The sequence below is a fragment of the Mandrillus leucophaeus genome, unplaced genomic scaffold (assembly GCF_000951045.1).
Source record: "Mandrillus leucophaeus isolate KB7577 unplaced genomic scaffold, Mleu.le_1.0 Scaffold1225, whole genome shotgun sequence".
Lineage (NCBI taxonomy): Eukaryota > Metazoa > Chordata > Mammalia > Primates > Cercopithecidae > Mandrillus > Mandrillus leucophaeus.
Window position 1 is genome coordinate 772,823 of NW_012100599.1, and position 12,034 is coordinate 784,856.

Genomic DNA, 12,034 nt, shown 5'->3' on the forward strand with positions numbered 1-12,034 from the left:
TACAGCATAGAAGCTATCAGTCTCATTTTAGAGATGAGGAAAGAGAAAGTAACCTGTCCAAGGTCATAGTCCTAATAAATGGCAAAGCTGGGACTTGAGCCCAAATCTGTCAAAATACAAAGCCCATTGTCCTTACGAAATAAAGCCTGTAGCCACCTTAGATTGGTAGAGGCCAAAACACCAGCAGAGGAGGTGGTTTCTAATTGATCTGGTGTGAGGAGAGGGGATGGGAGCCTTTCTAAAGAAAGTGAACTGAGCCTTCAGTAGAAAATTGAAGGAAACCAAGGATGACAGCAGGAACCAAGCACTGAATGAGAAGCAGCTTGGTGCACTAGACACCTAATGCACTGTGGCTCTGTCAGTTGAGCTGAGATGTCAAGGGGCAAGTGGTAGGCAGGCGCCAGATCATGGGAAGGCTTGTATTGTAGACTTCCGCTTCTACCCAGCACTGATGCTTCTCATTGCTGCTGGAGCTCCCACTTTACTTCCTCCCCCAAGGTTCGTCTTAGGGTTGTTTTGGAGACAGAATTGGGCCCTACTTGCCAGTCTGGTCAGAGACTAGAAAGCTTCAATGGGATCACCTTGGATCTGGGAGTCCAGGGCATTCCACAGCTTGCACCTGCCCCTCAGGTTGTGTGTCGTCTCTGTCTCTCTCCATTTTTTTCCTTCCTTTTTTCTTCCAGATAAACCGCCCTAGTTGGAAGGAAAGAATATGGACGTCTTATTGGTTTTCATGCATAATGCCTGTGTAGGGTTGATGCAGTCATGTCACCTGGCTCCTCTTCCTGCATCTCACGTGTATGTGGCCTTGGTTCTAAGGATGGCACATCAGCATCACAGCATGCTCACTCTTCACTAAATGACTGAAGCCAGCATTTCCTCCCATGCTCTTAGCAGCCTTTGTGGGGACTTTTATTTCAAGAATAACAGTAATGATTTTACTAAGAGAGCTCAAGAATTTGAGTATTGCTAGAACTGTTAACAATAATGTATATAATAATGTTATCTATGCCTGCCTTGTAGAGCATGATGAATGGGTGAATGAGTGAACATGTAAAATAGAAAACAAGGAGGACAATTTTCTTATCCATAAGAGGCTACTCAGTACTTTTTTCTCTAAGAAAGAAATTAATTTTGATGCAAAACCAAAAATTTTCTGTTATCAAGGAAAACCATCTTTTATTAATAACCCCTATATCCTTTTCTGCCTGAATGAATGCTATGTAAAATCTTATTATATTCTGCTTTGCTACAATAATACACTTCTTTAATTATCATTGTTTATAGAGACTTATAAATGAAGATGGTGCATTACAAAGGAAGAATTCCTGTCTCAGTGATACAGAGTTGGGAGCTTATTTGATACTTTTTTTTTTTTTTGCCTTCAAATGCAGGATGGGGAAATCCTTCTTTCCTCTAAATAAGTGTGCTAATTAGTTAAATGTGTTTGAAAAGTCAAATTATAGTTTAGGTTGATTTAGCCAATTTTATACCCTTTCACAAAAATAAAACTGTGATGGTCTTTGAGCTGTCAGGAGACATACTGTGTGTAGCTGAAGGTATTGGTTGATCACAGATTTGGAGGATATGTACATGCATAGATTTGTTTTTAAAACATATTCATTGTCAAGTGAGAAATATTGGTTAAGATTTAGAAGTTGGGTGCTAATGAACCCAGTGGTTTGCAAATAATGGTTTAGCCATAGGGTTTTTACATAAGCCATTGTTTTGTTGTTGGCTGTTTGATTTTTCTTTTTCTTTTTCCTACAAGAAAAGAGAACACAGGCTGGCTCTTCTCTGCTGTAAGAAATTCTGGAAGGACTCTCCACACGTACCAGATTAGTAATTACAGCTCTTTCTTGAACTTAAATTATTTCAAAGGCCAAATGGAAACAACTCTCAAGGTTTTTTGACAAACATTTGGTCAGGATTCTTGGAACCATGGGAAAAACCCTACTCCATGCCAGGTAGGACATAAGATTCAGCATGAGTTGGTTCTTCCCAATCTTGAGTGAGAATCAAGATGAGGCTAAGTGCTTGTTAATGGTTGAAGATGAGCCATATTGTTCACATTCTCTAACCCCTTCTTGACAGCTAGCTACAAGGGCAGATGGTGTAGGCTTTGAGGTAAGGAGGAGAATTTGTGTGGAAAGAAAGGGCGTGATTTGTAAACTACGGTGGGAGGGAGAATTCTGACTTCCTCCTGTCCCCAGAATCCATGGGACTTGGAAGAGTGAGTACCCTCTACTGGACATAGCTCAAAAAGGAAGCAGCAGTTTTTTTGCTGTGAACTGGGCTTCTGTCAATACAAAGCAATGGAAGAAACATTTCATGAAGAGGTTAAAGATTTCAGAGTGGTTTGTTTACATTTGGCTTTCAGATAGTATGGTGAGAGGTGTCAGGAAGGGCAGAAAACCCTTAAGAATGTGGGCGAGCAGGGCAGTGCCAAAGACATTGGATGGGGTGGGAGAATGAACCAACCTCAAAGTCTCAAACAGAATCTTCATGCCAGCCCTCTAAAATGATGACAAAGTGGCCCAAAACACCTTTCAATGGGCATTGCCAATAAAACTCAGTTCAAATAGTGCAGAATATCTTCATGGGTGCATGGCCGGCAGCGTCTGCTTTATATAATTGATTACTAGTACTTCTTGTTCCTGAATATTTGGAAACATGAATAAAAGAAAGATAAATTCATCACTCCAAATACAGAAATGACTACCTCTGTATAGTGCCAAGATAACTCTTTTTTTTTTTATTAAAGGATATAAAACATATGCCTAATAATCTAATGTTAGATTTGGAACCAGGTTATTTTGAATGTAAGAAGAGACCTGGCTGCAATTTAGTTCACTTAGAACTATTATATTGTTTCTGAGTACGTTTTATACTTTTACATTTTTGGAATATCTCTAGGGTAAAAATTCCTGAAAAAAATGAAATGAAAAATGGCATTCTGAAACATAAGAAGAGTTTAATAAAAGACACAAAAACAAAAATTGCTTCAGACAACCACCCCCTCCCAATAAATAAAAATGACAAGCTGTAACTGAAATGTACCTAGTGTTCCATTGCTGCCTGGGAGTTCCTTGACTCCTTTCCTTTCTGGCTGTTTGCACTTGAAAATGTCTCCTTGTCAATTCTCAAGAACTTTCAGATTGATGGAGAAAGCAAACAAGCATACAACCAACAAGCTGAATAGCTCCTAGAATAAATACATCCTTTAGAATTGTGAATACAGTCACGCACTGCATAATGACATTTTGGTCAACGATGGACTGCATATCCAGTAGTAATCCCATAAGATTATAATGGCTATACTCAATAGCCTAGGTGTATAGTAGGCAACCATTTAGGTTTCTGTAAGTACACTCTATGATGTTCACATAACACCAAAATCACCTAACAATGCATTTCTCAGAACCTCGTTGTTAAATGATGTATGATTGTATATTACTAGACATACACAAAAAGACGTCATCTGTCCTTCAGGAATTGAAATATTTTGATGCAGTTGAACTTTAAATCAAATTGGGGCAAGACAGCTTTTCCCTATAACTCTAGCCTTGCCAAGGGGCTCCAGAAAGAGAAATGAACTTCTTTAAAAAACCTTGATTTTTATGCGGATGGACTCTCAGTTCAGATTGGGTATATGTGAATAACTTTCTCCTTCTAGGTGTAGAAATAAAGCATCAGTGTCTATGAAGTCCAAGAGAGATCATCTCTGCCTAGTTCTCTATTATTGACATTTTAAAAACCACCTTGAACCTTTAGTTGATACGCCTTAAAGAAATATTAGTGTAAAAAGCGTATTTATCTACACAACAAATTTAAGCTGGTGGCCGGATCCTCTTGGAGGACTCTTTTGGAGCCAGAGTTCCTGACTGCAAGGGACAGAATGCCAGCTCAAACTAGCTTGGGCAAAAGGGATATTTATTGGATGGATACTAAGACTTCTATAATAATTAAGGGAAGAGTTAAAAATCAGCCAGAATGCAAGAGTTGGGCCTTTTCTGACTCTTTCTCATCCCTGTTTCTCTTAGCTAGCAAGGACCTTCATTCTCTTCTTCCTCCTCCATGATGGGAGGAATGTGGCATACACATGTTCCTGCGTGTCACACCTTGGGGGCTCCTGTACCAGAGAAGACTGGTTTATTTTTCCATTCTCACTTGAAAAATATTCAGAAAGACTTCTAATTGGCCAGACTTGGCGAAAATGTCCAACACTGACCCAAATAACAGTAGCCAGTAGGATGGGCCATGTAAGAATATGAAGCTCTTCAATAGTAAAATATGATTGGTGTTAGCAGAAGACTCATTCCCATAAGAAGGGGGAAGTATAGAGCAGAATGAATTGCAAATGCCCCCTAGAACTTTGGTTTTATTGTTTCAACCTTATATATTGATTTGAAAAATTGTAATGGAGTGGTATTCAAGTTTTAGAGAAGAAAGTAGGTAACATTCCTACTTATCAATAGGAAACATGTCAATAAGGAACACTTCTATCTTCTGGTATTTGCAGAAATATTCACCAGAGCAACCTTTAGCTTCATTTACATGCCTAGACTAGGAGGTTGTTCAAACTCTGTATTGTTGTTGTAGTGGTCATCTGTGGTTTTGCTCTCCCAGCATCTAGTCAGTCCTTCTGCTTCAGCTTGAAACACCTAGGTTTTCCTGTGGGAAACCAATACCTCCCGCACTCTCATACCTTGTGATTTCAATAAAAATTACACATTTGCTCTTGTTCCAGCTACATGCTAGTGATGCAACCCTGGGCAAGTGGAATGACACATTCCTCTGGCCAATTCTTGATCCAAAGATGGGCCTCCCTCCTTTCTTAGAGCTTTTCTTGAAACATTTTGGAAAGAGACTTCTGGAGAATGCTTTTGGAGCTGCTGGTGACTGTAGTTTGGGAGGACCTGATGAGAATAAAAGTAAAAGAGGGGGCAGAGCAAAGTTGAGGGATGAAAATTCCTGAAAACAAGGTTAAAAGTCCAGCCATGTCTAAACTAGATGGTTGGGTGAGACAGTAAAATGCTTCCCCTTCCATCCCAGTTGCAGTTTTAGTTACAGCCTATTTGATTGGGATTTCTGTACCTTAACAACCATTGTGTTCTTAAAAATGCAATTGTCTTCATGAGCTGAACTGTAATTTCTAGTTAGCTCTTTAGCTCCACTTCCTTGTGTTTAGGTATCTGTAGCTGCTTTGCAAGTCACCACAGACCTCAATGGCTGGAAGGCAGTAACAATCATTTTATTTTCTCTCGTGATTTCTGTGGGTCAGGAATGTGAGAAGGGCTAAGCTAGGCTTTTCTGGAAGTTTCTATGCAGTTGCAAGGTAACTGTGGCTATGGAATAAAAGGGAGGAGCTGGGATTGGAGCCCCTAGGGGTTGGCTGGGCAGCTCTCTTTTTTCATGAAGTCTCAGTAGCTCCTTGTGGACTACTTGGGCTTCCTCATAGCATGAAAGCCTTAAGGCACTTAGGCTGCTTACATGGTGTCTCAGAGCTTCAGCATAATTATTCCAGAGTACCAGCTGTAAGTTGCATAACCCTCTATGACCTAGCTTTTGAAATCACATAGCATCATTTATACCACACTTTGGTCAACTAGTTAGTAAAGTTGACCCAGAGTCAAAAATGACAAGATGTAGACCTCACATCTCAATGGAGACATGTGAAAGAATTTGCAGACAATTTTATTTATTTATGTATTTATGTATCATTTATTTATTTATTTGAGATGAAGTCTCACTCTGTCACCCAAGCTGGAATACATTGGCATGATCTTGACTCACTGCAACCTCCACCTCCCGGGTTCTAGCAATTCTCCTGCCTCAGCCTCTGGAGTAGCTGGGATTACAGGTGCCCGCCACCATGCCCAGCTAATTTTTGTATTTTTAGTAGAGATTGGGTTTTACCATGTTGGCCAGATTGGTCTCGAACTCCTCACCTCAGGTGATCCTCCAGCCTTGGCCTCCCAAAGTGCTGGGATTACAGGCATGAGTTGCCGCACCCAGCCCCTAGACAAATTTTTAAAGCAGGGCATGTCTTGAGCAATTCCCAAATTGCAGGAAAGGTGCTTGTGGTCAGAGTGATATATTTAAGGAGACTTAGCTTTAGAAAGATCTACCTTTAGTTTATACTTTTGGAAACTGTATTAACTTTTTCAGGTAACTAAGTTACCTCCATATTAAAAATTAAATCAAGATTGATTGTGGTCTTTTAGGCTTCAGATTTCCATTCGGCTCTTGTATTAGGCATTTTAAAATTTCTGTTTGAATAGCATTGAAGTATTTAGATTTGTATTTGTTTGCTACTTTATAATTGCTTATATGTTGATTTAGTCCTGAGATTTTGGAATTTAGTACTTGTTTCTTAAGATAGCTTCCAAAGTGCTTAATTTTCTCCTAGTGACCAGTTTAAGTGGAAGTATCTCGTTTTATAGACTGTACATGAAGTAGTAATTAGGGTGTAGACTTGTAAAACTTGACCTGGGTTATGGTCCTAGCACTTTGCCTGTGACTAATGTAGAAATCCTCCTTTATATTGTCTAGTACCATCCACAGAGTGAAGGTTCAGAATGAAACGTTTCTCAACTTTCTCTGAAGTGGAGGAAGTCCAATAGATCTTGAACTAATTTTTTTTTTTTTTCTGTTTTGGAATGTAGCAAGTAATCCATTGGAATAAAACCAGCAGTTGAGTAACTCATGCAAAGGTAATTTAGAGCACAAATTAAATCTGTCAGAGTGGCATTAGATTTGCAAAAGCTCATAAATAACAAATGAAAGGTCACAGAGCTGTGAAAATGAAAGTGTACTTCTTCATAAAGAGAACCGTGTTCAGGGACAGGATCCGCAGTGCATATTCAAATAGCAACATCATAAAATGGAAACACAATGTCTTTTCTAAATGTCTAAAACAGTCCAGAGTCACCGCAGATTCTGTGGAAAAGCATCAAAGTCCCAGGAAAGACTTCATATCTGAACATGTCCAGCATCACATTTGTGAGGTTTGTGGATTAAAGCCCCATCAACTACTGAGAATCTGTGAGGAAAAGATACATCCCCTCAGCAGAGCTTGTATTTCAGTAGCTATTAGGTTAATTGTGAATGCATGCCACTCATCTTTCATTTTTCAGTTCCTAGAAAATACTAATAGAGTGAGTGGTGCTCCCTGATTTATTGCAGGAATGTAAACAGTCGGTGATATGAATAAACAGTCCTGCCCATCCTGTTTTTCTCATGGAAAAGAGAGGTGGAAAATATAGTCTTGTCTACTATAAAGTAGACAAGTTCTTTTACTGTGCATTGTATGCATTTTTTTAGTCCTGTGTTGGTCGTGACTTTCATAAGGGAACAAAATCTATGTTTATAAAAAATAATGTGTGGGCTCTATCAAAATTAAGAACTTTTATAGATCAAAGAACTCAATCAAGAAAGTAAAAGACAACACAGAATGGGAGCAGATATTTGCAAGTCATTTATCTGAAAAGGATCTAGAATCCAGAATATAGAACTCTTACAACTCAAAAATAATTAGTCAATATTCGAGCAAAATATTGGTCAAAGGATGTGAATAGACGTCACTCCAGAGAAGATGTACAAATGGCCAATAAGCACATGAAAAGATGTTCAGCATCACTGGTTGCTTGGAAAATACAGGTCAAAACCAGCGTGAGATAGACTTCACGGCAACTAGGATGGCTATAATTTTTTTTAAAAAGAAAGGAAAGTGTCAATGAGAATGTGGGGAAATTGGAACACATACATTGCGGATGAGAATGTAAAATGGTGCAGCTTCAGTGGAAAATTGGCAGTTCCTCCAAAAGTAAAACATAAGAACACAAGACCCGGCAGTTCCACTCCTGCATATATACCCAAGAAAAACAGAATACATATGTCCACACACAAACATGTATGTGAATGTTAACAGCAGCAGTATTCACAATAGCCAAAAAGTGAAAATCACCCAATGTATGTCATCTGATATTGGATAAACATCGTATGTTCGTACAATAAAAGAAACCTCAGATTTCCGTGCTAGGTGCTTGCTTTCTGTTTCCTGATCAGAGGTCCCTCCACACTGGGCTATGGCACTCCATTCTGGCTGCTGAAGTGTAGGGGACGGAGGGAATTCCTTGTGGAGTGAAGCTTAATGAGTGGAACTGGATCAAGCAGGAAGGAACCAGGCAGATGACTTCTCCCTTTCTCCTTCCACGGGCTACACAAAGATGCAGGCCTTCCTCTTAATCTACCATTGTGACGTGATTTGAGGTGGTGAGCAGCATAGTACCCTACGAGCACATTGCCTCCCGTTTTCTAGATTCATTTCCATCTCTCTTTTCCCCCTTTGCCTCATTGTCTTAGGCTTGCATCTTCCAAATAGTGTTAGGATACCAGGGAAGGGCATGGTAAGAGAAGAGAGAACATTCTGTTTCATATTGAATCTATTATTTTAGAAGACATATGACTATTTTGAGGTTATGTTCATTGGTTTTAGGTGAAAATCTGACTTGTGCATAAAAAGTCTGTCAAACTCATTCTTTGAAAAATGTTATTAAAAGTTTTTTTCTCTATGAAATAATACCTGCTCATTAAGATGTTTTGAACATGTAAATGAATATTAAAATACTCCCTAAATCCTACATTATTTTGGTGTCTATCCTTTCAGTCCTTTTTCTAATTATACATAAACCTAGAAAAGACATACTCTTTTTTTTCCAAAGAAGAAATGATTTTACAAGTAAAAGGTATTGGGAGAATTAGAATTCAAGTACTTTAAGAATATGTAAATTCAGCATTAAACACATGAAATTCAATGTTAAAAAATTATTTGAATCCCCCAAATTTGAAAACTTGTGCTAAACAAATCAGGCCTAAAGAATTCAGCTTGCTCTTTCCTATGATGAGTAGAGGTGGATCTCTTGTAAAGAATGAAGTAGTTGCTTTAATTTCATCTACGCTGATCCACCATCCTGTGCACACACAGGATGTGGCCTTGGAAGGCGATACAAGGCAATGCGCTCCTGACCTCCATCAGCATCTTTTATACAAGTAAAAAAAAATTTTTTTTTGATGTCAAGATATTGCCATACAGTCGAGAAAGCTGTGGGGGACTTGGTTTAGTTCCTGGCTGCAAAGCAGGAACTTCGTTTTCTCATGAGGCACCCTGCTTGTTATGAGTCACAGCTTCAAGCAGCAATTGTAGCCGTTTGGGATTTTTGGCCGTTTGGGTTTTTTAGCTTCTATAAGCAGAGTGCTATACTCCAATCCCTAGTTTTATGCTGTGAGCCTGGTTTTAGTTCCCTATCTCACATGAAAACATGTAAGACTATTCTCCACAGAGGCCAAGTTCCTGCTGCCACATCCCTGCTACTGGGTCCATTTCCCTGCAGCCCTATGGCGTTTCCCGCACACCGTGTATGTACTCTGTGACTGCTCTGTAAAAATATCCATCTCCTTTTAGACCTGAGCCTTGGCTTTTTGGTATTGTCCTTTAATATATCATTAGCATTAGTGTATAATTTTATCAGAAAGAGTGTGGAAGCATGATATGTTGTGAAGACATCACCCACCATTTCTTGTTATATTATCATCATACTTTAAGTTCTGGGATACATGGGCAGAACGTGTAGATTTGTTACGTAGGTATACATGTGCCACGGTGGTTTGCTACACCCATCAGCCCGCCATCTATATTAGGCACCATGGAGGTACCATGATCACTCTTAGTTCTGCACATAGATATTTGCAAACCAATTAGATGATAAATAAGTGGTATGGTGGAGGGAGGGGGGAAGCATGTTTGACAATTTAAACACACTATTAAAGGCAACAAAACAAAAATGGAAAATGCTTCATAAGATTACCTGGAAGAGTAAGTTAAAAATTGAAGTGATGCCACATAGTTTTATAAGTCGTTACTTTTTTCCAAAAAGTAACCAGAACAAAAGCTCTGCTATACTTAATCCTCATCCATTTAAACTTTGCCATGAGTTTGCTTTACTGTTCACTTTACTATGAAGATAATTTTTCATATTCTTGATACTGTGAATTTTTAACGATGCCTTCAAGACATTTCTCACTCCCACTTGCTCATATTTTTGATCATAAAAGATATAGTATACATGGCTTCAAATTAAGTCTTTTTCTATAGCATGGATCTGGATTTTTGTTTTTAGCCGATGTGATGATGTTTTTATCACTCATCTCTTATGGCAAAACAAAGGATGAGTTGACGAAGAAAAGGAGTGGGGGGCAAGAGGCCACCCCTGAGGTATTAGAATAGTCTGACATAAATGTTCCCATCCACTCCACAGAGGCTCTCGGAGCCCTCTCTGTGGCCAGGGTCTGAGGCAGGGAAAGTAAAGATAATCATGGCAAGTTCCTGTCATGAGGAGCTCATGGTCCTGTAACCTGGGAAGGAGTTTACAGTACTCTGTGTCACCTCAGATCAATTACACTCTCTTAAAATTATGAAACATTATCATCACTGGGACATGTCATGTGGGAGAAAATGTTACCTAAAAAACAAAACAACAACAACAACACAAAGCATGCAATGGGCTGAAATGTGTGCCCCCAAAATTCATATGTTGAAGCCTAACCCCTGGTACCTTGGAATGTGATTGTATTTGGAGATAGAGCCTTTAAGGAGGTAATTAAGGCTAACTGAGGCCATAAAGCTGAGATTATAATCCAGTCTGACTGGGTTCTTATGAGTAGAGGAAGTGACACCAGGACTATGCATGCAGGGCAAAGCCATCAACAAGCCAAGAAGAGAGGCCTCAGGACACAGCAGCCCTGCCGACACCTTGATCTTGGACTTCCTAGCTTCCAGAACTGTGAGAAATCTCTGTTGTATAAGCCCCCCAGTCTATGGTATTTCGTCATGGCAGCCTGGGCTAACTCATACACCATGTCTTTGCTATCTTAATTTTGTATTTTCCTCTCTGGTCTTTTGTCTGTGCTTTTGTTCACATTTTTGTTTATAGTTACACACATAATGTTCATGCCATTTTGATCTCTGACTCTCAGTCTGAGCCCTGCTACATACAGATTGGGAGGAGATGGGGGTATTGGCCATGGTGCTGCCAGGTCTCCATGGGGTGCTGTGCAGACCTGTCCCAGAGGTGCAGCCTCACCTTACCAACCTCACCATGCTGGCAGAGAAAAGCCAGATGGATGTGGAAAGAAGCATTGTTGCATTCTTTCAAGATGAAGTGATGTTTGTCTCTGTCACTTGGCTGCTAACTTGCAAGGGAAAGATACTGGTGGATATTTGTTTTTTCATCACATTGTTCAACCAAGTGCCCAGCACAGTGCCTGGTAGTCATACTTACTAAGTGATTGAGTGGCCCATTCTCTTCCTGAATGCCAGGTTTGCTTGGGGAATTAAATTGTAAACAGAAGATGGCGTAGTGAGCGTGAAATTAGCAAGGTTGGCATTAGCAAGCTGTTACAAGTGATAAGAGAGCTCTACTCTGTTTTCTGACAATTTGCCAATTAAAAAAGAATAATCAACACATCTGGAAGTAATTTAGCGTGTTATGCATTTTATGGCTTCAGCTATTTAAAAAAAAATTTAAGAAAGTTATAATACTATTAACTTAACCTGTGTCCCGTTCTGTAATTTTGAACAATTGCTTGCACCCTATAAACAGTTGGGTCTATTTCTGGGCTCCTTAGAGTGTTCTACTTTCTAAATTCATTTTTACACTTTCTATCATTGTGTTTTGATTAATTTTGCTTTGTAGTATATTCTAGATCTGATTGGGTCATACTGATTTTTTCTACTGAGTTTCTGTTTCATAATATATTTCCTTGTGTACGTATTTTTACAAATTTTGGAATTCTTTTGTTATGCATTTAAAAAATCTTGTTAAACATTTATATTAAACAAAATATCAAAATTGTTGGTTTTCAGCTAGGTTAAAATAAAATGAATAACCTTGACTCCTGGCAGAGGAATAGAGATAATGGTACTTAGAAAAGTAGTAGAACATGAGGAATAAGCTTTATAGGAAACCAAGAA